Source organism: Lynx rufus, unplaced genomic scaffold (assembly GCF_022079265.1).
Source record: "Lynx rufus isolate CCGP_SWC_20201006 ecotype Redwood Valley unplaced genomic scaffold, mLynRuf1.p SCAF_3, whole genome shotgun sequence".
NCBI lineage: Eukaryota > Metazoa > Chordata > Mammalia > Carnivora > Felidae > Lynx > Lynx rufus.
Window position 1 is genome coordinate 55999954 of NW_025814845.1, and position 26402 is coordinate 56026355.

At 39.0% G+C, this 26402-nt stretch overlaps 1 protein-coding gene across 2 annotated transcripts in view; it reads right to left on the reverse strand.

Annotated features, from left to right (window-relative positions):
- Positions 1-26402, reverse strand: part of LOC124520547 (cytochrome c oxidase assembly protein COX18, mitochondrial) — a 69082-nt gene that overhangs the window by 25596 nt on the left and 17084 nt on the right. Inside the window, exons 7-9 of one of the 2 annotated variants that reach the window (XR_006964338.1) lie at positions 26296-26401; positions 690-858; positions 149-300 (exon numbers count right to left, since the gene is read on the reverse strand). The gene's annotated coding sequence lies outside the window, so the exon portion shown is untranslated. Of the gene's footprint in view, positions 1-148; positions 301-689; positions 859-4914; positions 4945-26295; position 26402 lie in introns of those variants that run through there. The other variant, XR_006964339.1, reaches the window with a different exon arrangement.

Consider the following 26402-nt stretch of genomic DNA (forward strand, 5'->3'; position numbering starts at 1 on the left):
CACCCAATTGATTCTACAAGCTCTTGTCAGAGATATCTTTTTAAAGAGCCCAAACCCAATCAATGATTTCTCGGTTTAAAACCTTGGCTAGCTCCCAGGTTCATGCTGGCATGCCACAAGTGCCCTTCTTGGTCGAACCTGCACTTACCTTTTTTCTTTGCCATTTCCTCAACAGATCATGGCACTCTCCCATTTCCAACCATCGCCTTGCCATCGCTTTTCTCCTTCCACTTTTCCACTTCCAAGTTAATACATCCTTGCATTACAACTTATCTTCTCAGTGAAACCCTCCGTAGCCCCCTGCAGTAACAACAATTAACAGAATCTCTCTTCTCATTTGTACCACCAGCATAAAACTTTGTTGTGTTATACTATGGTTAGTTATTCATGTACTTGTCTTTCCAATGGACTGTAAGAAACTTGAGGCACAACTGACCTTAGCTATTTTTATATTCCCAACTTCTATCTGAGTGGCTGGCACTGAAATAGGTATCCTGAGAAATCCAGGATTATTTGGTAAAGGCATTCACATAATACCTATGAATAGTTCACCTGACCAAAGAGAAAAGTCAGAATTCTCTAAGCTCACCTATGAAAGGAAGTAATAAGGATTTTTCCTTATTTCTACCTGGTTGGTTAGAGTGTGTACATTTCACTTGTATTATATTTTTTAAGGGACATAGTATTACCTCTTTTTGTCAACTTAGCTTAGAATAGCAAATGTTCCCTTATTCATGAAAATGATTATGTAAATTTGATTAATGATTATCCACAAAGATCCATCCATCCAATCACTCAAGTATATTTTGTATCTTCCATGTGGAACAAATGAAATTCTTCTTTTATCCATGCTTTTATCTGGGAGACAGAGAACAAAACTATTTATATCAATCTCATAAGCAGAGTACAAAATGTCTCTGAAAATTCAAAATCTGATGAAAATTTTGACATCAGCCAAATCTAACTCTCATGAGTTCCACAAGAATCAGCCCCTGCAGTACTCCCTGAATAATGCTTTCCTTCAGCAACTTAAAGCCAAAACCAGACTAATGGGTTTCAGGAAAAAGTAGTGGTTTCAGAAAATGGGGAAAAAAATAATCTGTTGAATGCTACCCACCACCACCACCACTCACCATTTCCCTACTTCACCTGCTGTCACACACACACACAGACACACACACCCTCACGTCTCCCCTTGTGAGCAAAGCTACTGAAAGAGGCATATATAGACACACAATTACTGTTACAGTGGTTTTTCAGGTATCCTTATATGGCATGAAAACCAGGTTAAGTGAGGTCAGTCAGGTTCCAAAGATGTTCCTGACTTACAGAAACCTTAGTTTCCAGGAACACATGTGGAAAAGATATCAGGTTGAAACATATGTCTGAGTTTGATGAGAAGCTCACTGGGCTGAAAGCCATTAGACTTGAATTCTCATGTTGATTCTACCATGGTGATCTTAAGCAAATTTCTACATTTCTAGGTCTCAGTTTACTCACCTACCATAGGATATAATTGTCCAGTCTGTATTTTTTGTATTGGGGTTTACAATCTCCTCAAGGTATAAAGATACGTGCTAGATACTACACAAAGGTGAAGGAAAAACAGGGACCACTATACTTAATGGTAAGTAATTCTAGAACTGCTTTTATTAGAAAACAAGTAAAGGTATAATTCAGTATCAACTTCAAAGTTGCAGAAAATTTTAAAGCTAAAATAGTGAACTTCAAAGACATTATATATTATATTCATTCTGACTGGAACTTTCTCTGTGCCTCCAGACATCTGCTGAATTGGCTCTTTTTCCTCTGCAGAAGTCCTCTAGTGAAAAATGATGGCAAAATACTGATAAATACTCTCCAAGTTCCCTTCTATATCTTTTCATCCTATGATTCTGTGTATTAAATGGCAAACAGCCAATTTGCCAGTTTGATTTAAACCTTAGTTATATTATAGCTCACTATTAAAACATAATGCTTTGCAAGAAGAAAAGTGAAAATTCCAGATTGAGGTTTATCACAATTCTGAGTCAAAAGTCCTTTGTTTGTGGTGGGGAAAGGAAAAAGTAGAGGTATGATGAGAGGAGATTCTGGCAAGTGTGCCCCTCATAGGTGAGGGATGAAAGCAGGAGTGAAAAGTAAAGAAAATATGTAGAACCAGCCTAGAAATGTGGCTGGTACTCTGTGTCTCAGAGAGGAGAAGCAGAGATGGAGTGCTCCTGTAAGGTGGGAAAAAGCAACTTCTCCCTTCAGGAATGTTAAGAAAACTAGACTCTAATAAATACGGTCTAGGTAGCTTGATTACTTGGTTCTGGATGTCTATGAGAAGTAAAGGCCTTGTAAGGTTTAATAAGTATTTCATAGAGAGCTTCTTCAAATTATACCATTCCCTCCCTCCATATTTCATGTGCACAAATTAATCATAAATCTTGGCATAAACATATCCAGTCTTCATTTCATTACTTCATGGTGAATATGATGCTTTTGATTACTTCAATTAACCTTAACATATCCACTTGACTCTAAAATGGCCCTTGAAACCAAGGATGCAAATCCCCACAGACAAATGTAGTATGTTCAGAGATTTTATCTTGACAATCTGCACTAGCCAGGAAGAAAATGCTCCCTTGTCATTCACCAGGACTTTAATAAAATGGGAGCTTGTCAGAAGAAACGAGTCCAAATCAAGCTCCACAAAATAAAAACAAAATGCACTCTTGGGAAGACACGTTCATGGGAATATATTTTCTTCCACTTTAATTTCTGCTAAGGTTGTAATAATGGGATTTGTATCGAAATACTAAACAAAGAATCAGTGTAAGAATGACACTTAATGTGAGAAAATACTACTGTAGGTCAAAATGTTCTTTACAGGTAGAACTGTGATTTAGCTGTGTGTGCATCTGGCAACATGGGTGTTTGTATATAGGAAGAAGAGTGTGTGGGGAAGAATAACACACTGAATAGATTATCCATGGTTTATGAAAATAAATCAATCTCTGCCACCAAATTTATAGGCTCAGCATATTTTGTGTGTCTTATTGCTTTATTTATTTATTAAAATAAAAAATTTTAAAAACCACAGTAAAAAATCACCTCATTCCTGTTAGAATGGCTATGCTCGAGAAAATAAGAGGTAACAACTGTTGGTGAGGATGTGAAAAAAAGAAAACCCCTGTGTACTGCTGGTGGGAATGTAAATTGGTACAATCACTATGGAAAACAGTGTGGAGGTTCCTCAGAAAATTAAAAATAGAACTACCATATGATCCAGCAATCCCACTTCTGGGTATACATCCAAAGGAAATGAAAATAGGATCTTGAAGTGGTATCGACACTTCCGTATTCATCCCAGCATTAATGGAAGATGACAATTCTCTTTATGGCAGAGAAGGATGTTGTAAAATAGCTGGTAAAATAATTAGAACAGATAAATTCATGAGCAAACTACAAATTTCTATTTTATGCACATAGTTCTAATGCACCTGGAGAAGAAAGCATTTCAAATTCTTGGCTGTAGTGTTTTCTGTGGAGAACGATAAAGTTCTGAAACCTTCATTGGGCTCTCCAAACAATTCAGGGTGTTGCCTTTGATCTTCACAGCCCCAGTATCATTTGGGTTCAGGTTTCCATAGAAACTGCCTTTATGTACCACCATGCCTGCTTCCGCTGGCCAAAGAACAGCTGCCAACACGCCTTAGGTGTGAATACCAAGGGCTGGAAACAACATATTTTCCATGGAGAAATTCCATTTTTGGAATTCAGTCTTTCAGTTGGTTGCACCAAGAATATTGGCCTTCAGGCCATAGAATAAAGCCCAATTATCTGATACTTATGGGAATATTTACTGGTAAAATAACATCAAGCCACAACATTATTAAGATGAAATAAGTATCTTGGCTTAAATTCTCAAAATTCTTTGACTTCCTTTTGGATACTTCCAAGCATGCCAATGTGTGTTGAAACTATAATTAAGTCCTCCTACTTCTCTATGAAAAATTCATGTCTGCCTAAATCATAAAAGTTCCTTTGCAAATGGAAGGGGTTTTAGAACAATTGGCAACGAGTTATTAAAAAATAAAGTTCTTAGAACTAGAACACTTGTCTGTATAGCATATCTGGAGAGCTAAAGTAGGAACACAGAAATTCCCATCAAGTGCACTGGTGTGTGGAGATGCCCAGGGAAGGATCAACCCCCCTTCTCCAACCCATGGAGGCAGAGTCTACAATTCAGTTGGAGAATAACCCATCACCTTTGGAAACCAGATTTTATTATGACCTAGTCTCAACTCAAATGTCATTTAAGAGGACTTCCATATGTGTTATAAAGAAGTGCCCACCCCAAAGTTACTCCCAACTACTTTTTCATGGCAGAACTGGTAGAAGAATCAGAAAACGTGGAAACAGGTCAATTGAGATTATACAGAAAGGAAAATGAATGAAGAAAATGAACAGAGCTTCTGGCAGCTGTGGGAAACTACAAGCTACCAAAGTATGTACAATAGGAGTCACAGAGGAAAGAACAGAGAGGAAGGGGCAGAAAAAAAATGTGAAGAAATAGTGACCAATAACTGCAAGTTTGATTTAAAAAAAAAGGTTGAGGGGTGCCCAGGTGGCTCAGGTGGTTGAGTGTCCAACTCTTGATTTTGGCTCAAGCCATGATCTGTGGACCCTTTCTCTCTCTCTCCCAAAATAAAAAATAAATAAAAATAAAAAAAAAATTAAAAACCACAGTAAGAGATCACCTCATTCCTGTTAGAATGAATAGCTATCCTTGAGAAAATTAGAGGTAACAACTGTTGGTGAGGATATGAAGAAAAGAAAATCCTTGTGTACTGCTGGTGGGAATGTAAATTGGTACAATCACTATGGAAAACAGTGTGGAGGTTCCTCAAAAATTAAAAATAGAACTACCATATGATCCAGCAATCCCACTTCTGGGTACACATCCAAAGGATATGAAAATAGGATCTTGAAGTTGTATGGGCACTTCCATGTTCATATCAGCATTATTTACAATAGCCAAGATATAGAAACAACCTAAATGAACACTGATCGATGAATGGATAAAGTAGATGTATTAAATATATATATTTACATACACATAAATATGTACATATAAATATTATATTTCTACATAATAAAATATTAGTCAGCCATGAGAAAGAAGGAAATCCTTCCATTTATAACAACATGGATGGTCCCTGAGGACATTAGCTAAGTGAAATAAGTCAGACACAGAAAGAAAAATATTATATGATATAAGTGGAATCTATAAAAGCTGAGCTTATAGAGACAGAGAGCGGAATGGTAGTTAACAGGGGCTGGGAGACAGGGAAAATGGGGAGGTGCTCATCAAAGGGTACAAACTTCTAGTCAGAAAATGAATACATTCTGGGGATCTAATGTACAGCACTGTGATTAATCAATAACAATCCTATGATGTACACTTGAAAGTTGCTAAAACAGTAAATCTTAAATATTCTCACCACAAAAAAGAAATGGCAATTATGTGAAATGATGGGGTGTTAGCTAACACTGTGATGATAATCATATTGCAATATGTAAGTACATCAAATCAGCACATTATACACCTTAGAGTTACACAATGTTAGGTGCCAGTTATATCTCAATGAAGGTGGGGAAAGTTAATCTAAGAGGCTCAAGAACTCCAAGTAGGATACACTCAAAGATCAAGTACTTTTTTTACTCAGGCATTTGCAGATCTTAAAGCAGTGTCTAACACATAGGAGGCTCTCAATAAATATAATAAATATTTGTTGAATCAGCAAATTAATTAATCTTCATTTCACAAATGAAAAACCTAGAGCACAGGGAAGCACAGCAATTTTCCCAAGGTCAAACAGTTAGTCAGTGATGGAGTCTGGTTTTAAACCTAGGTGGTCTGCCAACAAAACCCTCTATATCAATCTACACTAGTCTACATCATGTACCAGCCCTTGTGTTGTTAAAGTATTCAGAATATGCATTTTTTGAAATCCATGTTCAATAATTAAACATCTCCTTCTGCCTCCCTCTGCTTCCATCTGAATATATTTGTTCATAGATAATGAGATAAGGACAAATGAGTGGAGCCCAATGTCAGTCTCTCAGATCACCCCAGTCCTGCCTCTATGGTCTCAAGTCTAAATTACAGGGACAAGAAGGGCCGTACGATGAAAAGAGATGTTCCTGAAATTAAATAATTACTAAGTCTGTGCTGACAAATCCCCAAATCTCAATGAAATAAAAGGTTGAGAGGGAAAATATATGGAATCAAAACTGACTTGAAAAATATCAAACAAGAGAAGATCGATAAGCTTTGAAGAAATTGAAGGTTATCATCTAATTATATCCAGTAAAAGATTTTAGGACCAGACATTTTTACTGGTAGGTGATCCAGTTAATTTCATAACCAAAATAGCAAAGGTGACCAAAGTGAGTCCAAAATACAAAAGTTATAAATTGGTCTTACTTATGTGAATTTGACAAGGACCAAATAAAATAAGAACAAAGTAAATTGATCAGTAGACTAGAGCAAACATCTACCATAATTGAACGGCACTGATTTAAATTTTTTTTAACGTTTATTTATTTTTGAGACAAAGAAAGACAGAGCATGAACAGGGGAGGGTCAGAGAGAGGGAGACACAGAATCTGAAGCAGGCTCCGGGTTCCGAGCTGTCAGCACAGAGCTCGACACGGGGCTTGAACTCATGGACTGTGGGATCATGACCTGAGCCGAAGTCAGATGCTTAGCCGAATGAGCCACCCAGGAGCCCCTGAACAGCATTGATTTAAAGAGTCCAATAATTGTTTAATATTAGGAAATCTACAAATCTTCTTTTTTTCTAGAAATCTTTCCTTAAATCTACAAGTCAAAGAACAAAAGCCATACAATCATCAAAAGATGCTAACAAGGAATCTGAAAGTCAGTAAACCATTCTTACAGGGAAAAAAGTAACTTTTAAGAGCTAGAACTAGAAGGAAATTATTTAATGTGCAAATAAATATTCTAAAATAATAACCTTATATTAAAAATAAATCTAGAGTCATTTACATAAATAATAAATAGGCAAAGATATCTATCCAATATCACTCTTGATCTGGTAGAGTTATGTAAATGGAGAGGACATACTGTCATCATGATGGAAGATGAAATTAAAACTGTTTACACAAAACTGGTAAAGAATTAATCAAAAATTTCAAATTTAGTACTCAAGTGTAAGATATACAATGTATATCCACATTTTCTTGTATACCAGAAAGTATGTTAGAAAATACAATAGAATATATATTCCACTGACAGTACCATGAAGCATATATAAAATATCTAGAAATGACCTAAAAACATGTGAGGAACCTACATAAACAAAATGACATATTTTTACTATAAAGTGTAAAGTAGAAGGAGGTGGAGGGATAAAAGGAAATGAAAACATGGTAAGAGACTACTTTCTTCAAAGGAAAAATGGAATTCTGAAAATATATCAACTCTTTCCCAAAGTAAGTTATAAATGTTTCATAATCTTAATCAAAACACTTGGCTAAAATCCAAAGTATTCTTCAGGCCCTACAGGGCTGCACATGATCTGGCCCTTGACTCCATTCCTGACCTCATCCCTATAACCCCTCACTCCTTCGGATCACACAAGCCTTCCTCCCGCTCCTCTGGCACCAGGAACCCATGATCCCTCTGCCTGTGACTACTCTTTTCCACTCACTCTCTCATGGCCTCCTCAGAGAAATATTCTTGAACAACATTCTCTGACACCATCTCCATCATTCTCTGCCGTTGCCCTGCTTTTTTGTTTGTCACACCAACGCCACCTGATACTGCGCCGTACAGCCATTCCTTATTTGTCTACCGTCTGTCTCCTCTGAGAGATCATGAACCCCACAACAGCAGTGATTGTCTATCTTGGACACAAGTGCATTCCACTCCCCAGCACCTAGAATAAGGAATGCCTGGCACGGTGAAGGACTCCATAAACACTTTTTGAATGGAATAATGAGAAATCCCAACTGGATAAAATTATTCTAAATTTAGCCTAGAACTATAAATAGACAAGAGTGCAGAGTAACTTCTTAATGCAATAATAAAGGAGTCTTGCTTTACCAAATATTAGCATTTATTGTAAAATCATACTGGAGCACCTGGGTGGCTCAGTCAGTTAAGCGTCCGACTCTTGGTTTCAGCTCAGGTCATGATCTCATGGTTTGGTGAGTTTGAGCCCCACATCAGGCTCTGAGCTGGCAGTGTGAAGTCTGCTTAGGATTCTCTCTCTCTCTCTCTCTCTCTCTCTCTGCCTCTCCCCACTCATGCTGTTTCTATCTCTCTCTAAATAAATAAATAAACTTAAAAACAAAATCATAGTAATTAAGTCAATGTTGTACTGGGAGACAGGCAGATTACTAAAACAAAATTGACAAACTCAGAATAACCATCGTTCATAAAAGAACATATCATAAAGTCAACATCATAACAAGAGGGAAAATTAATTATTCAACAAAGAATGTAAGGTACACTAGATCAATCTTTGAGGAAGAAGAGGTTATTCTATAAAATCTAGTAAACTTCATGTTTTTAAAATGGCTTTAAAATAAAACAATTAAATAGAAAAATATGTGGGGCGCCTGGGTGGCGCAGTCGGTTAAGCATCCGACTTCAGCCAGGTCACGATCTCGCGGTCCGTGAGTTCGAGCCCCGCGTCAGGCTCTGGGCTCATGGCTCAGAGCCTGGAGCCTGTTTCCGATTCTGTGTCTCCCTCTCTCTCTGCCCCTCCCCCGTTCATGCTCTGTCTCTCTCTGTCCCAAAAAAAATAAATAAACGTTGAAAAAAAAATTAAAAAAAAAAAGAAAAATATGTGAATATTTTGCTGACATTTGGATGTAAATTATACTTGTCAAGAAATCACAAAAAATATGAAAAAATTTGGACATATAAAAATTTTGTTTATACATATCAAAAATGCTATAACCAAAATGAAAAGACAACATAATGGAGAAAGAACTCTTGGCACAATTATGAGAAAGGGCCATTGTATTTTTACCATATAAAGCAAGCTCATAAATCATCAAGAAAAGCATTAAACACTAATAGAAATACAAAAGCCAACAAACATATTAAAATGTACATTCTTAGTGGTAACCAAAAAATATAAATTAAAACAATGCCTCTATCAAAATGCCATAATAATACATGCTAAAAGTTAATAAAGATGCAGTGGGATAGTTCTCATACATTGCTGGCAGAAAGAAAAACTGGTGAAAAATTATGGAAAAAAGTTTCCTGTTTAATAAGTAACTCTACTCTTAGAAGTTATTCCTAAAGAAATACGTGTGGACTGAGATTTATATCTGAAGTTTCTCATCACAAGGTTTTTTATATAACAGCAAAAATTTACAAACAAAACACAAACTCCCCAATCATATGGTGAAATCATTTATGGGACATTCACACAATGGGTGATTATGCAGGTTTTAAAATATGTTTTCAAGAATCTTTAATAATATCTGCTAGCATTTATTATATATAATGTTAAGTTAGGAGGAAGAAGAGGAGGAGAAAAAGAATTCAAAATTATATACACAGTTATTACAAGATATTACATCTGAATCAGGGCTCAGATTCTGTAGATTAAAAGAATTATGTCTCTCTCAACACAGCAACTGAATTTAGAGCCCAGGTCTTTTTGGTAGAATAAAACCATTTGCTTTTATAAATGTGTATGAAGTGAAAGGGCATCCTGGTAAAAAATGAAATGAATCCCAAAACCATACTCTTGAGAGAGTCAAAGATATAAAAACATGTCTGATGAGCTAGGGTGGGAGAATATGGAGATATCCAAACCCAAGCCAGATGTCAACAAGATAAGGTGTTGTCCACAAGGAAACTCACATAAGAAAGGTTAGGCCACGGATCACCCAAACTGAGACTTAAGGCCAGTCATTGAAAGGAAAGTGGGTTTCAGGACCAGTGTGTATCTAATGCTGGAACCTGTTCCAACACAGCCTCTTACCACCACCACCCCCAGGTCCTCTGATGACACCAGATGGGCAATGTTTATCCAGCTCTTTAGCACTGTCCCTGACATGGAGTTCATGCTCATTGAACATTTTTCTTGAATGAAAGAAAAAATCATGTGAGTCAATGAATCAATAAGTGAATCAAAAATTATTTAGCCTGAGGCATGTATTTTTACTGTGGATACCTCAATGAAGCATGATGCTAGAAGTATCCTCTTTCAAACCTCAAAGTGTGGATCCGTAGATATTTTCACCAGGAGCAGTAGGCCATTAGGAACACCATGACAGTGGTGCCTCCACATTGAGGAAATGCCTGGGTGCAGTAGAGTTCATAGCAGAATTCTCCTGGGGCTTAGGGATGCAGCCTATGGCCCTCAGGGCTGTATTCAGTTTCAGAAGGCAGCTGCGGGTAAGCAACTAGGGAATGGAATTGAGGTAAGAGTATAAGAGACCTTGGCAAGTTTCAAGATACTTGGAAAAAAACACCCAGGGAAAAGCGTGAATTTTTTGCTCCTGTGTCTGGTTGGTGCCCAAGCCATTGTTATTTGAATGTTTCATAGAAAGACTGTTTTACTTTATGGACACAGGCTTTTGCGAAATACATTATTTAAAGTATACAGTAATATACCTGTTTCAATTTTTTTTTTTTTCAGCGTTTATTTATTTTTGGGACAGAGAGAGACAGAGCATGAACGGGGGAGGGGCAGAGAGAGAGGGAGACACAGAATCGGAAACAGGCTCCAGGCTCTGAGCCATCAGCCCAGAGCCCGACGCGGGGCTCGAACTCACGGACCGCGAGATCGTGACCTGGCTGAAGTCGGACACCTAACCGACTGCGCCACCCAGGCGCCCCATACCTGTTTCATAAAAATAAAAAGTCTTAGGTAAACACACACACATATACACACGTACACATACACTAATGCCTCAACACAGAGAAAAACATTTCTGTATTTAAAACTTTTTGTTAAGGGCCTTGGATTTTGTACACTGGAGAAAAAAAGAGAGATAGCTGTTCATTAAAAAAAAAAAAAAAGGTGTAAATAAAGGTCAATAAGCACTAAAATCTTGTTCTGCAGGAGGAACCGGAGAGGAGGCCAGCTTGCTGGTTAGCACTGCAGATGCAACAGCAGGGACTCTAGATGCTTCTGGTGGCCCCAGCAACAGCATCCCTGAAGGAGAGAGGAGCCAGAACCAGCTCCTCCTGACAGCGACCGACAGGTGAAGTAAGCTCAGGCAGACCTGTAGAGCTAGGTTGGACACATCTGGGGGAGCTGGAGTTCTCACACAGTGGGTGAGGATGAAGCCTGAAAATATGTCTTGCCATGGTCATTGAGACCACATTTTCACTCCTACACTGTTGTGGCCTGAGGAAAAGGTTTTGCAGGGCTTTTCCTCCAGGAGTTCTTAACCTTCTAGAGGAAAGAAAGAAACACTGCAGAAGCTAATGGTGTTAGACAATACAGGACTATGTGGAGAATTAGGAACTGTAGGAGTTTAGAAGAAAGTTCTCTAGAATCAAACAGCCAGAAAATATTTTATTAATAAGAAAGGAATTTAAATGTGGATGTAAAGGATGGCCTGGAACCAAATAAAATAAAATGAGAAAATTAAAGGTGAGAGGCAGAGGGCCTTCCAGTGGCATGTTTATCCTCCATCATTTCATGGAGGGTTCTAGAATGGTTAAGGTAACTAGTAAGTCTAAGAAGCAATGGTCAAGGTAACTAGTAAATTCAAAATTTCATGTATAATATATAGTCTAATCTCATAAAAGGACTACTTATTTTCTATGGAATATTATTAAAGCTCCAAAAGTCAAGGAATAGTAAAGATAAAACATCTGCCTCATGGTCCCATTCTAAAGCAGAAAGGATGGACAGAGAGAAAAGACATAATTACAGAAAACTTGTGCTGTTATTTTGCTGGAGATAGAACCACCAGAATCTGACAGTATTGAACACCCCCTGGTGGTCATATTAGTGAAGACTGGTTACTTGGGAACTTTCACCCATTTTGCTACATGGGGAATGATTCCCAAAGAGGAAATGGCATTCATTGACTTGATTCTCCTTCCCCTTCATTAATTTGCATACAAATGCAGCTCATCTTGATTTATTTCCCTCCACCAGCACTGTCTAGTAATTCTAAAAAGCCCCTCCTTTGACCACAGTTGTAGTAAAATGAAGACCGAGGGAGAATGTGTAGATATATAGGCAATAATACAATTAATTCCAGATGGCAAGAAGATACTGTTCTGTATTTCTAAAGAAAATACCGAACAGGAGGTAAATCAATGGTGTGGGAAATTTTGGCATTTAATGTTATTCATCCAGATCTCAGATGCTGCTGTGAGACAGGCAAAGATTAAATAACTATGCAAAACACCTAGCAAAATCCCTGTAATTGAGCAAGTACTCAGTAAACATTATTCCTTTCTCTTAAATACGTACTGATATATTTCTAAACGGGATTCAGAAACAAAATGGACGACACACACAAAAAATGGTATCTATGTGAGGTGATGGATGTGTTAATTATCTTGATTGTGATAAGCATTTCACATTGTATATGCTTATCACATCATCATGTTGTTCACCTTATATATACGCACTTCAATTTTTCAATTATACCTCTGTAAATCTGGGGGGAAACATGGAAAAGAAGGAAACAGACGACAAAGGAAAAAAAGAAACAAGTTAGATTTCATAGCAAATAAAAATACCATTATGACATAGGATGGAATAGAACTGAATACCATTATGACATAGAATTTCATTATGGGATCTATTTTCTGCCTGACATAAACTGCCTCTTCTTAGCTTTTGTATGTGTCCTTCGCTCAGCAACAGCAGAAAAAAAGAGAAAAATGGGGAGAGGGCCATCCAATTTTCTAACTATTGAACTAATAAGGAAAACTCATTTCTCTGCTACTTGCAAGACATATGACCTTAAACAAGTCAATTTATTTGGGTCTCAGTTTCTCCACCCAAAAAATGAAGAGACTGTCCTAGATAGTTCTCTACTGCTGCTCATGGATTACCAATAAACTAAGAGGAGCTCATTTGTCCTTGGTGAAATGAACAATGTAGAGTTTTACATATATTATTAAATTGAAAGACTGTCATCAATTCTGAGATTAAATCCTTCTTACCCACATGGTGTTAAAATATCTCTTCTTTTGTGAAGTAGTGGTGACATGATATTAGGGGTGGCTTTAATGTCCTAAGTAAAACACTGCCAATCCTAAACTGACCCCCCAAATTTTTGGTCTATGAAATCACTGAAAATCCACTGAAATTCACTGAAAGAGTGGATATGGTAGAATGATAGTGAAATCTGTAAACAGTTGAGAGGCTCTGTTAATTCAATCCAGGCTCTGTTAATTACAGACTTATGTGACCTTTTTATTTGTTTGTTTTATTTAATTATTCTAAACCCAAGATATGATTAGGCAATCTGTGCTTGAAATGTTATTGATCACACAAACGGAGAATTTGAAAACTCCTTTCCTTGCTGATCTCTAAAGGTCCTTCCAGCTCTGCTTTCTAGACTAATACATGGACATACACCTTAGTTACACTGTAACACTAACAGAACCTCCAGATCACACAGGAGGTTAACTCAGAAAAAACACCTGAGTGATCAAATCAACCTTCCTAAGCTGCAAACAGTAGAGAGGGCTAAAACAAAGGGAGAGAAAAAGACTGGCTATACAGACACATCACAGAAAAAGAGTAGCATGCTAACAGAATGCCTTCTGCATATGCTTATTAGACAAATATTAGATGCAATATATACATGAAAGAGTCATTTTTTTCACCCCTAAAAACATAAACTGCTAATCATAAGTTTTAAAAATTCCAAATTTCTTCCTTGGGTTTCACCTCCTTCTTTATGTCAACTTCGTGAATTCTCCTTCCCAGGAGAGAAAAAACAAAGGATATTGGAAAAATAAAAACTGAGTAACCACAAAGGGTCCCCAAGCTCACTCTTTGGTCTTTAACACTGTTTCCCTACAGAGCTTGTAAAGTGGAACACACACACACACACACACACGCACACACACACACTCCTCTATAGTATTCTTCCTGTCTCTGATAAGCTACTGAATCCAAATACAGGTCACAGGCACCACCTAGAGGCATTAATCATAAGTCTGACTCTCATTTCAGTGAACTCTATCTACAAGTCAGTTCAAAATGCAGCTGAGTTTCCCTCTAATCACAGACTTGAAAATTAATCAAGTGCTCCCATATCTAAATGCAGTCAGGGGAGGAAGTAAGACCAAATCAAGAGGAGATATGCAAATATACACATCCTGTCAAATTGTTAGACTTGCTGTATCACCATCTCACTTGTTAACACCTTTGTGGTTTCTTCACTTGTGCCTCTTCCACAAGAAAATGCACAACATAAAGGCCACAATTCTACTTGTGGGTGTCAAGGAGATCAAGAAACTGAAACCATAATAATTCCACACAAGCCTTAACTCAACAAACAACATGCCCTTTTAACAATGAAAATATGTCTGCAATAAATGTTATTAGACTCTGCCAGTTACCATTGCTATCAGGGACAAGGAGCGCGTTTCCAGAAAGTTTAGCCTTCCTGTGCTGGCTTTATCTCATCAGCAATAACCAAATATCTGGGTGATGTTTTAAATTAACCATCTGCACATCTCATCTATGTAACATTAACTTGAATAAATAAATAGGTCCCCAAAATTCAAAGGTCTATCTATATCCAAAGTATCACAAATCACCAGGCAAAGTTAAGGGATGGCTGAAAATAATGAGGAGCCATGAGCTTCCTGTGCATAATTGAGTCTACAACTCAGGACTATGTTTGACAAATACCTTAGACTTCTAAGAGATCAGCCAACTAATTTAAAGCTAAGGTAGCTCAGATTGGCAAAAATTATGTTGTCTAGGGACAATGGAGTCCCAGATTCCACTTCCATCTTTATTACGATGTAGCTGTGGGATCTAAGGCTATTCATTTAACTTCTCAGTTTTCTCATCTATAAAATAAGGAGGCTGTTTATTATGAATTGCAAAACTCTATAAGCATAAACAACTTTTCATTCTAATTTAAAAGTCCTAGGTATAAGAAAGCTTACGCAAAACACCTGCCCTTTATTGGCATTGATGCTTTGTTTCTACAAACCACTAGTGGGCAGTGTTGGGCTACTGCCTAAGACACAGCCTGCAGGGTGAGCAATGAGCTTCCGCTGGCAATGAAGAACCACTTCTGCAATATTTTTCTCAGAACTGTGCCCACCTACCCACTGCTGCAATTGCTATCTTGCTATTGCTATAAGATACAAAAACGAAAATTTAAAGAATAAAAGGCTCAACATTAGACATTGTTTTCTTGTTTTTACCATAAGTTGATCATGAGTCTCCTAAGTGGTATAATTTTAGCTCAATCTTTAATTAATCACCTAAATTATTATAGCAACTCATTAAAACTACAATTGTGCATGAAAGAATTAGGATGTTATTTAATGATCCAGAACAATTATATAGGTTTTTGATTTATCCAAATAGATAGATTTCTGAAAATGTGTGTATAACAACACTTTTTATGATGACAAAAGTAATACATTTCACTATATAAATTTTAGCTTCACAGAAAAGGCTATATAAATCCCCCAAATCTTAACATCTTGAAAATATCACTTTATATTTTATGGTTTATCCTTTCTATAAGCATTTAACTTTTCATTTTTTTTTCAAGTTTATTGACTTAAATAAGACAGTGTGAGCATAGGCATGGGAGGGACAGAGAGAGAAGAAGAGAGAATCCCAAGTAGGCTCTGCACTGTCAGCACAGAGCCCGACACAGGGCTCAATCTCACAAACCATGAGATCTTGATCTGAGATGAAATCAAGAGTCAGACATTTAACCGACTGAGCCACCCAGGTGCCCCTAGCTTTTCCTTTTAAAGAATCTCTGCACATATTGTTTTATAATGTGATTTTCTCTCATTAATTTTGTCATGAATATTTCAATGACATTATCTTCTCTATCAGCCTCATTCATTTCCACTTTATTGCATTATAAAGACAGGAAAAAATTGAGTCAACTGTCTTTTTTGGAAACTTAAGATTCTTCCTTTTTTTTTTTTAACGTTTATTTATTTTTGATAGAGTGTGAGCAGAGGAGGGACAGAGAGAAAGGGACACACAGAATCCCAAGCAGGCTCCCAGGCTCTGAGCTATCAGCACAGAGCTCAACACTGGGATCAAACTCATGAACTGCACAATCATGACCTGAGCTGATGTCAGATGCTTAACCACCCAGGTGCCCTATAAGATTATTTCTAATTTCACACAGAAATGAATATCCTTAGTGAGAAGTCTCTGATATGCTATCTGAGCATAACTGAAGGTTGAAAACCTGGGCAACAATTCCAGTTGTTTCAAAGTTCAGATGTCTTTGTCTCAGACAGTTTTAAATAGATTCCTGAGTACTTGAAGAAGGCTGGTGGTGAGTTTTCTAATCTTGACTTATACCAACTCAGATGCTGTCTTAATCCACCCCAGCTGCTATAACAGAATACATGGACTGGGTGGCTTATAAACAGTAGAAATTTATTTCTCACAGTTCTGGTGACTGGGAAATTCAAGATCAGATGAGATGCCAGAAGATTTGGTGTCTGCTGAGAACCTACTTCCTGGTTCCCAGACAGCTGTCCTCTTGCCATGCCCTCACACAAAGCAAAGCTATGTCCTGAATGGCTAGCTACACCCAAGAGTTACAAGGAGCACTCTCCATAGAAGACCTGGTATCTTTTCCTCATAATTACTGGAAGATGCTACAATAACAGAAGCTAGCAGAGAAAGTTAAGTCAAAGACAAAAACACAACCAAGAATCACCAAATAGTTAAGCAAAAATCATACCCTGAAACATAAGCATAAATCCAAATACGCAGAACTAACTCCTGAGGAAATAAAATAAATACAACAAACTGAGAGTGATTTTTCTTTCTTTTTTTCTTTTTAATGTCTATTTTTGGGAGAGAGACAGAGCATGAGCAGGGGAGGGGCAAAGAGGGAGGGAGACATAGAATCTGAAGCAGGCTCCAGGCTCTGAGCTGTCAGCACAGAGCCCAACGTGGGGCTCGAACTCATGAACCATGAGATCATGACCTGAGCTGAAGTTAGACACTGAACCAACTGAGCCACCCAGGTGCCCCGAGAGTGATTTTTAAAGTATAATTAATATCTTTAGAAGCTTTAATAAAAAAAGATACCATATTCTTGTAGCAAAATAGGCTGGTGCAAAAATTTATAACAATAGTTATAATTTAAAATTCTGTAACTGAAATAAAACTCAGTAGATGAACTGAGTAGACACACCTGAAGGACAGAGACAGCTGAAGAACAAATTAGTGAACTAGAGCATAAATCAAAAGGTCAAAGTGATGAAAACTGGGGGGAAATGAAGAATGAGAGAGTAGAGACAGCTAGTATGAATGACTTAAAAATAAAATGAGTATGAATGGGAGAAGAGAGATAGGAGGGAGAGAGAGAATAACATGGAATACTGAAAGATACAGATTAAGCAATGCTGGATGATGGAGGAGAACCATTAAGTTAAGCATGGCAGTGAGGTCCCTGCTGGAGGGATCATCAAAAAAAGAGTAACAAATGATACATAATAATAAATAATAAAAAAGACATGTGTTTTATAGTACCAGGAGAGAAAGTGGGGGTAAAGATAGTGGATGTGAAGTTTGTAAATTGGTGTCAGGAAGTTGACCAAGCTAACATTTGCCACCTTCTTTTTTGTTCGACATAGTGAGGTGAGTTTTTCTTTCACCCATCCCTACTTCCTGGAAGCTGAAAGCTTCTACACCTAGGTGATAGAATGCGGGCTGTCTGTGCTGGGCAGAGGACAGGCTTTTCACGTAAGATATAAAAGGAAAGGGATATGTTGATAGGAAATAAACATCTATAATATAAAGTGTCAGATATTTTTAAAATTTATATTCTACTTTCCAGCCAGACTAGCACTTTTACCCTCCTCTATCTTCTGGACCTGTCCAGCACAGAAATCTTGGGGAACAGAAAAGGAGACCTATTTTAGGAGCACCCACAACAGAGTAGATTGGGATTAGGATGAAAGAGAAGTAGTTAAGAGGAGCAAGGACCGTGGGAATAGCTCAAGGAGAGTCCAGGATGCCTGGGTGGCTCAGTCGTTTAAGCATCCAACCCTTGATTTTGGTTCAGGTTATGATCTCACAGTTCATGGGTTCGAGCCCTGTGGCAGGCTCCAAGCTGACAGTGCAGCGCCTACTTGGGATTCTCTCTCTCACTCTCTCTGCCCCTCCCTCTTGCTTTCTCTCTCAAGATAAACTTAAAAAAAGAGTGTCCAGATGAGATTCTGTGATGAAGGGGATGGACTTATGCCACCACCCTCCCTGCCCCCATTGGAGGCTATAAGTGAAAGCTCACCTACATGAATGGAGAATGAAATGGGTAAAATAAAGCCATTCTTAAGTTCTCACCCCCAATGGATGTTATATGGGTTAAATTATAGTGCAAACCTGAACTGAGAGCTGAATGAACCTCATTTGCAACTCTGTTGTGTTTTTTTTTGTTTTTGTTTTTTTCAGCTGAGAAAGAGGTAGGGCATGCTTTCCCTCATCAATTAACAGCAGACACCTGCATTTCTCCAGTGGGGGAAAAAAAAGCCATGTTGGAACAAGTGCCCAACTTTAACAATTTCTCCTTATCATCAGTTTTCTATCTCTAAGATAATAGGCAGAGTGACCAAGTTATAGTTCACAGCTTCCCACAGGAGTGTCCCCAGGGGCATGTGAGTGTCAAGTTGTGCCTGAGGCAAATCATAAAAAAGAACTGAGCTAAGAGACAATCCACCTTGGCAACCAAAATTATTAGCAAAATGGTACCAAGAGAAGTGGATCCAAAATAAGGTGGTTTTGGGGTTTGGAATCTTCATAAGGAGAGAGAAATAGTGTTTCATTTTGTGATTTGGTCACTGAAGTCAGTGAGTGAGTATATTAAACTGAGAAGACTGGAACCATGCCTTCTTCAAACCCAATAGGTCAATTCCATTACTGAGCTTCTTTGCAATATAGGAAAAGTGGTATATACATCCTTATTATCAGACTGATGATTTCTTTTTGAAATCTGGATCACTTCTAGAAAGGGAAGATACATTCACAGAATTTGACCAGGGGAATAGATATGCAGTGATTATATCAGAACCAATGTGATGGCCTATGATGGTCAGGGCAAGAGCTAAGGTAGCTTATGTTGTATGTTACTAGATAGAGAAAGCTAAAGGTATCTGTCAGAACACAAAATGGTTCCCAGATGGGCTGAATCTGGACTATAGGTTGTGGTAAGAATAAGGAGTAAGAATAAAATGTATCAGAACTATAAACAGAGGAGAGTTATGAAACATTTGTAGCCTCTGCCTTCAAGGTGATATGTGGGTTAAATGCCACAAATGCATTGGCCTTGATACATGACGGATTGGTGGCCTTCATATAAGACTAAAAAATACTGAGAAGTTTCATACCAGTGTTTGATCACTCAACAAGAGGCCAAAGAGACTGCTAATTGGATCATGAGAATACAAATGTATATAAATACACACACATATGGATATGCATGCTGCGGAGTAGTTAAGAACAGGATGGATTCATTCCTTCACTCCACACATGTGATTTAGGTTGGACTTACCTCAACCCTGTTCTGGGAGTGCACATAATCCATATCTGAGCAGTGTACTACACCTAAACTCTTACACTAAGGTTTGACCAGTTGGTTCGGGGATGGGCAATCATTAAAAGCTGTATTTGTTTCCTATTACTGTTGTAAGAAATTACCACAAATTTAGTGACTTAAAATAATTTATTATATATTTATTATCTATTATGGATCTTCAGGGCTGTGCTCCTTCTGGAGTCTCTAGAAAGGAGTGTGTTTCCTTGCCTTTTCTAGCTTCTGGAGGCCACCTCATTCCTTGATTCATGGCCCCCTTCCACCATCTTCAAAGACAGTAGCACAGCATCTTTTCTCTTCTCTGACTTCCTGCCTTCCTCCTGTGACTACTTCAGACCCACCTGGATACTCCAGGATGATCACCCCGTCTTTTTTTTTTTTTTTAATGTTTATTTATTTTTGAAAGAGAGAGAGACAGAGCATGAGCAGGGGAGGGGCAGAGAGAGAGGGAGACACAGAATCCAAAGCAGGATCCAGGCTCCGAACTGTCAGCGCAGAGCTCAATGTGGGGCTTGAACTCACAAACTGTGAGATCATGACCTGAGCTGAAGTCGGATGCTTAACTGACTGAGACACCCAGGCACCCCTGATCACCCCATCTTAAGAGCCACAACTTAATCACATCTTCAAAGTTCCTTTTGCCATGTAAGGTAACATATTCACAGGTTCTAAAAATTGGGACCTGGATATCTTTGGGAAGCCATTAATCTACCTACCACATAAGCCAATCAAGGTCTTTCCTGGAACATTTTCTAGAAATATAAAAAACACTAACTGAAGAAATATCATGAGCCTAGAACTACTAGTGGCCATATCTCCCACTTGAGACAAGAATCAGGGCATCCCAAAGGAAAACAAAGTTGAAAGATAAAGGAAAATGGTCTTGATAATATTTTTTAAGCTCCAGGACCACCCATGCCTAAAACCAACATTACCTAGACTACATAAGGTAGTCTTCTAGCTTATAGCTAGCTACATAAATTGATTCCCCTTCTTTTTTTTTTTTAATGTTTTATTCATTTTTGAGACAGAGAGAGACAGAGCATGAACGGGGGAGGGTCAGAGAGAGAGGGAGACACAGAATCTGAAACAGCCTCCAGGCTCTGAGCTGTCAGCACAGAGCCCGACACGGGGCTCAAACTCACGGACCGTGAGATCATGACCTGAGCCGAAGTCAGACGCTCAACCGACTGAGCCACCCAGGCGCCCCTGATTCCCCTTCTAATAGAAGTTAGATTGAATTAGGCTGCTATCCATTATAATAAAAAGAGGCCTAGTAATGAAACTAAGCAATGGAAAAGCAAATGATCAATTGGAATTTAGGTGTTATCCATCACTGAATCAGATAGAAAATGTGTTAAAGAGAAATAACATTAGCAATATGAGGCCCTCCACTTTTTAAGGAGTATCCTAGAAAAATAACTGTTTCATTAGAGAAAATTACCGACTTACAAAACCATATTACTGATGTATTAATACCAGAGTATTTGGATTTTGGAGTCCTGCAAAATTAAGATACATATGGAATATGGCATGGGAAAAATTGGCTAAAATAGATCAGTATTTTCTGTTGGGAATTCAAAATGCCCCAACTGTTGAGCCAAGTGCTCAGTGGTGGTGGTGGCGGTGGCAGTTCTAAATTTAAGAAATGGCTATTTTCCCAGAGGACTCATACTGTTATTATGGGAAACACCGGGACTCTCAGCTATTACCACAGAACAGTTCTTCCTTCTCCTGTAAATTATATGAGTTGGTAGATTGTGAATACTGTTTCTTGTTCTTCCACAACATACTGCGAGGATCTGTTATGTCTCGGCCAGAGGTACATAATGCTACAAGGAAAGTGAATATATGATGCTTACAAAATATTATGAAATAGCCTCCTTTTTATGTGCAAAAACATTCTTGCTTTCCTATGTGTTAAAAATAGTGGAAGAGGCCCTGAGGAACTGAGAAGCTTCCAGAGTTCCTGCAACCATTCTTATCTATTCTCTCCTACACAATGACCTTAGCCCCTCACTGCTCTCCACTCTTCTTGATAAAATCCAAATTGCCCAAACCATAGCTACTAATCTGAAAACTATTCCTCCCCTTCAGGAGAACACCCTTGCCTAATTCTCCAAACTACCTAATTGTCAAGTGCCCCTTCTTGCTAAACCTCAAGAAAAAGTTTATACCCCTCCCCCGGCCCCCAAGTTAGAACGTTCTTCTCAGGCCCAGCATTTTCGGATCAAGATTTATGCTGATGGTGCTCTGGATGGTTACTGTCTACAACAGAAAGAGAGGAGGAAAACCTTTTCTCTTCAGTGTACTGAATGAGAGAAGAAAATTTTCATTTAATACCTCCCCAGGCCCATTATTTTTTCTTGAAAGCAAGAAAGAACACCTTCTTCCAGAAGTGGGCAAAGGATTGACTGATGGTGGCAGGCCTGAGATCTGACCCCTCAGACAAACTGAACTGACTCCATTTTAGACCTGTTTGAAGACCCTTGCCTCAGACAAAGGGCAGTATGCATGTAATATCTGAATATACCTGGGACTAAAAGAATAACCCTATAAAACAGTCAATAGCAGTCTTATGGCAAGTAACGAAAATTGAAATAAAATAAAGGTCTAGCTCAGAAAAAAAGAGCTAACCCTACTTGAGGTGGAACAAAACCACTAAATCTGGAAGAAATTGTATCTGTCCCTTAGAAGACTTCAGCTGAAACCCTGGCCCTGTCCCATTTACTTTAGAGAACTAGAGATATTACTCCTGGGAGTTACAGGTGGGTTTTTTTTTTTTTTTCCTTCAAGAATTCAGATTTCAAATTTCTCTATTTTCACTTGAGGTTACTCTTTCACTAGGTAACCACTTTGTCTTTTCTTTCCTGATGACCGCTGTTGGCCATGGGCACTGGAAGAAGAGTGGAGTCACTCCCTCCTGGTCCTACTGGGGGAAGAAGTCTGCAGGTAAGCATTCTGTGTGTAAGTGGGGAACAAATGAACTCTGAGAGCTCATATAGGAATTCCTCTTCAGGCCAAAGAGAACTGACCATTTTGACTGAAACGGGACTCCTGTGGCCAATACATTCGTTTGAACATATTACCCACCACAGTGGTAACCTGATTTTAACTACCAAACCCATAGAATTTGTATCCAGGGACCTTTTTCAGAAAATCCGAGAATAAAATCTGCATACACAGTTTTGCTGATGGATCATTTTATGCCAACTTTCTGGTAGAGAAAAATAGGGAAAAATATTTTTGCTTTATTCTATGTGATCAAAGGAAAAATTGAAAGGTGAAAAGTGGCCATATGAAATGTCCCATTTAGAAGGACTTTGTGTGTGTGTGTGTGTCTATTCCCTTTTATCCTCAGGGGAACCCAAGGATTTTAACAAAACTTCACTAACGATGTCAGGAACTCTGCATACAGAACAAAAATAACAATAGAGTCAATGTGTGGGTTGCCATGCCTACAAGGCCACAAGGAATTACCAGCTGCATGACTGCCTCATCATTTTTGATCTTTGAGTGTGTGCCCTGCTTCCATTAAACAATGTTAGGATCAGTGACAAGGTGTCAGCGATATTAAGCTGGGGGTGGGGTGGGGGAAATGAACGTCTGATCCCTCAGCACATCACTGAGATATAGAAGACATCTGTCACTCTGGTGTGGCACCAGGTATGGCAAGACAGGTAAAAGCCCCAAAATGGCATTTGTGCACTTCAGACATAAAAAACAACTGACCACTGTAAGCTCATTTATGCAGTGGTAGAATGGGCAGTCTCCCTGAGATGGACGGCATCAGAAGCCAAGGTCAGGATTTTCTTGGAAAGGCATTTTAATAACCTCCTGCCCAAGGGAGGATGGAAGAGAACACATCCCGCCTAAGGCACTGACATCAGCTAACACAAAAATTGGAGGGATTACTCTAATTAAGAGTAAAAAAAGCTGCCCTGCTCTCCCTACCACCACCCTTGTAAGCAAACAGGGGGCTACAGATAGGAAGACAAAGGGAGCAGATGGAGACAGAATGACTCCTTGCACGTAGAGAGTGCAGGACTATCTACCACTGTGGCATGGAAGATAAAGATGCATGTTCACCTCCACAGATCTTAATCAAGATGTGCTTGGACCTGAGGAACGAGATCAAAAATGTGACTAAGTTAAGCATTTTGAGATGGGAAGACTTTTTTTTTTTTTTTTAAGTTTATCTATTTATTTTAAGAGAGAGAGCGTGCGTGCGCACATGTGAGTGAGAACAGGGGAGGGGCAGAAAGAAAATCCCAAGCAGGCTCTGCACTGCCAAGGCAGAGCCCAATGTGGCTCAAACTCAGAAACCGCAAAATCATGATCTGAGCCAAAATCAAGAGTTGGATGCCCAACTAACTGAGCCACCCAGGCACCCTGAGATGGGAAGATTTTATTTATTTTGAGAGAAAGAGTGCACACAGGGAAGGGGCAGAGAAAGAGGGGGAGAGAGAATCCCAAGCAGGCTCCATGCTGTCAGCACTGAGCCCAATGTGGGGCTCAAACTCACCGACTGTGAGGTCATAACCTGAGCCGAGATCAAGAGTCAGATGCTTAACAGACTGAGCCACCCAGGCGCCCCTTGAGACGGGAAGATTATCCTGGATTATCAGAGTAGCCAAATATAATAATCCCAAGGGTCCTTATAAGAGGGGGTCAGGAGGGTGAGAGTGAAAGGGGATCCAACAATTGAAAGAGTGAGGCAGGTCATAAGCTGGAACCTTTAAAAGCTGGAAAACATAAGAAACCAGATTCTCGCTGACAGTTTCTATAAGGAACACACCTCTGTGGAACCAATATCAGACATCTGACCTCTAGAACTTGTAAGATAATGTTTGTGTGGTTTTAAGTCACTAAGTTTATGGTAATTTGCTAGAGCGGCAATAGGAAAGTAATACGTGGCTGCAATTTCAAATTTTGGAATTTTGGCCACCCACTCTATCTCTTATGGGGGTAGAGACTGGGATCTCTCAGTCTCAGCTTCTTTTGCAAGATGGTGTTATTTTGTCTCTTCTCTTCTTGCGTAAGCTTTCTCTGCTACCCTTGTCTTCTATGTAAAGTCTTAGCTGTAGCATGCCTGTGGGTTTGGGCTGGTGTGATGGCTGGTCTAGCATGAACCAATTACCCAATTGACTTGGTGTCTTCATAGCTCTTAGATTAAATTTCCTAGAGATTTGATGGTCCTGCTTGGGCTACATGAACAACCCAGATCCAATAATCTATGGCCTGCAGGGTACACATTGTCATCACCTGGTGAAATACTTAGTCCTGAAGACTGGAAAGGAATTACTAACATATCTCAGGTAGCAGGTGAAACGACCGGGTGACAAAGTTGTCAGATGAGACTGTTGCCAGGTGAACTGGGGAGTCCCTGGGTCCTGGAGCCTCGACCCAGCCAGACCCAAAGGAGTTGCCAAAGGTTCTTGGTCTTGTCACAAGAATGAATTTGAGGACAGACACACAGCATAGCAGATGAGTAACACAAGCAGCAAAGTTTATTAAAGCGAAAAGTACACTTTTGAGATAGGAGACAGGCGAGCTGAAGGGAGGGAAAAGGGGGAAGAGAGGGACACAGAGAAAGAAGGAAAGAGGGAAAGACAGAGAGAGAGAAGGGGAGGTTAAGCTGGCCAGTGAGGGAGCTGTGTACGCGGGCGGCCGGGTTTCTATCTTTTATTGACAGTGAAGTAGGTGGCAGAATATTTATTACTTGGGTAGTGGTGGGGAAGCAGGGTTTCTGAGCTTTTTCTTCCTGATTTGGCCAAGGGTCTCCTTTCTTGGCATCTGCCAACTTGGGCCTGTCTGGTTTGATCCTGCTTCTTGTGGAGTGCTGCCAGGACAGGCCTCTGACCTTCCCCATAGCTGGCCATGACTTCTTCGTTAGTGACCTCCAGGTATCCTGTTAGGAACCTAACAAACTGCCTAACCTAACAAGACGTCCACTTAGCTACTGAAGTCATCCACTGTGATGGCAGCCCTGAAGATAGACAGGAAGCCAGTAAATGACAGGGGTGACCAGACGGCCAACAGATGCCAGAAACAAGCATAGGTAGTGGTAGATCCAGTTGGCGTGTATACAGAAAGGTTTTCTTACATATGAGTAGGGAAATAATGATCTACTGATAAAAATTAAAGGTCTTTCACCTTCCATCATCCTGAGTTGCAAGGAGAATTTTGTTTACTGTATAATGGACGTAAGAACAGAGGAAAGGTTTGGGAGAGTAGAGGCACAGTGGAAGACTTAGTTAAGAAAAAGGAAGCCTAGATGAGAAGAAAAATTCTGGAGAATACATGACAGAAAGGGCTGGTGATCAGGCTGGATATAGCCAGAGACGTTTTATTAGGAAAGTCAAGCACAACAGAAGCTTCTACAATAAAACTTTATGAGGGTTCCTACCTGTAGCAACATATAGGATAAATTTTAAATAGCATGGAATATGAAGCTGTTAGCTCTCTCATAGATAAAGAATTTACATTTTTAATACTCCTTACCCTCAGAAGCAGCCATCACTCACAGAAGATCCAGGAGGCTTGAGGTTGTAATTAGAAGAAATCCCTCAAATTATTTGTACTACGGTTGGAACATGCAGAAATGCAGC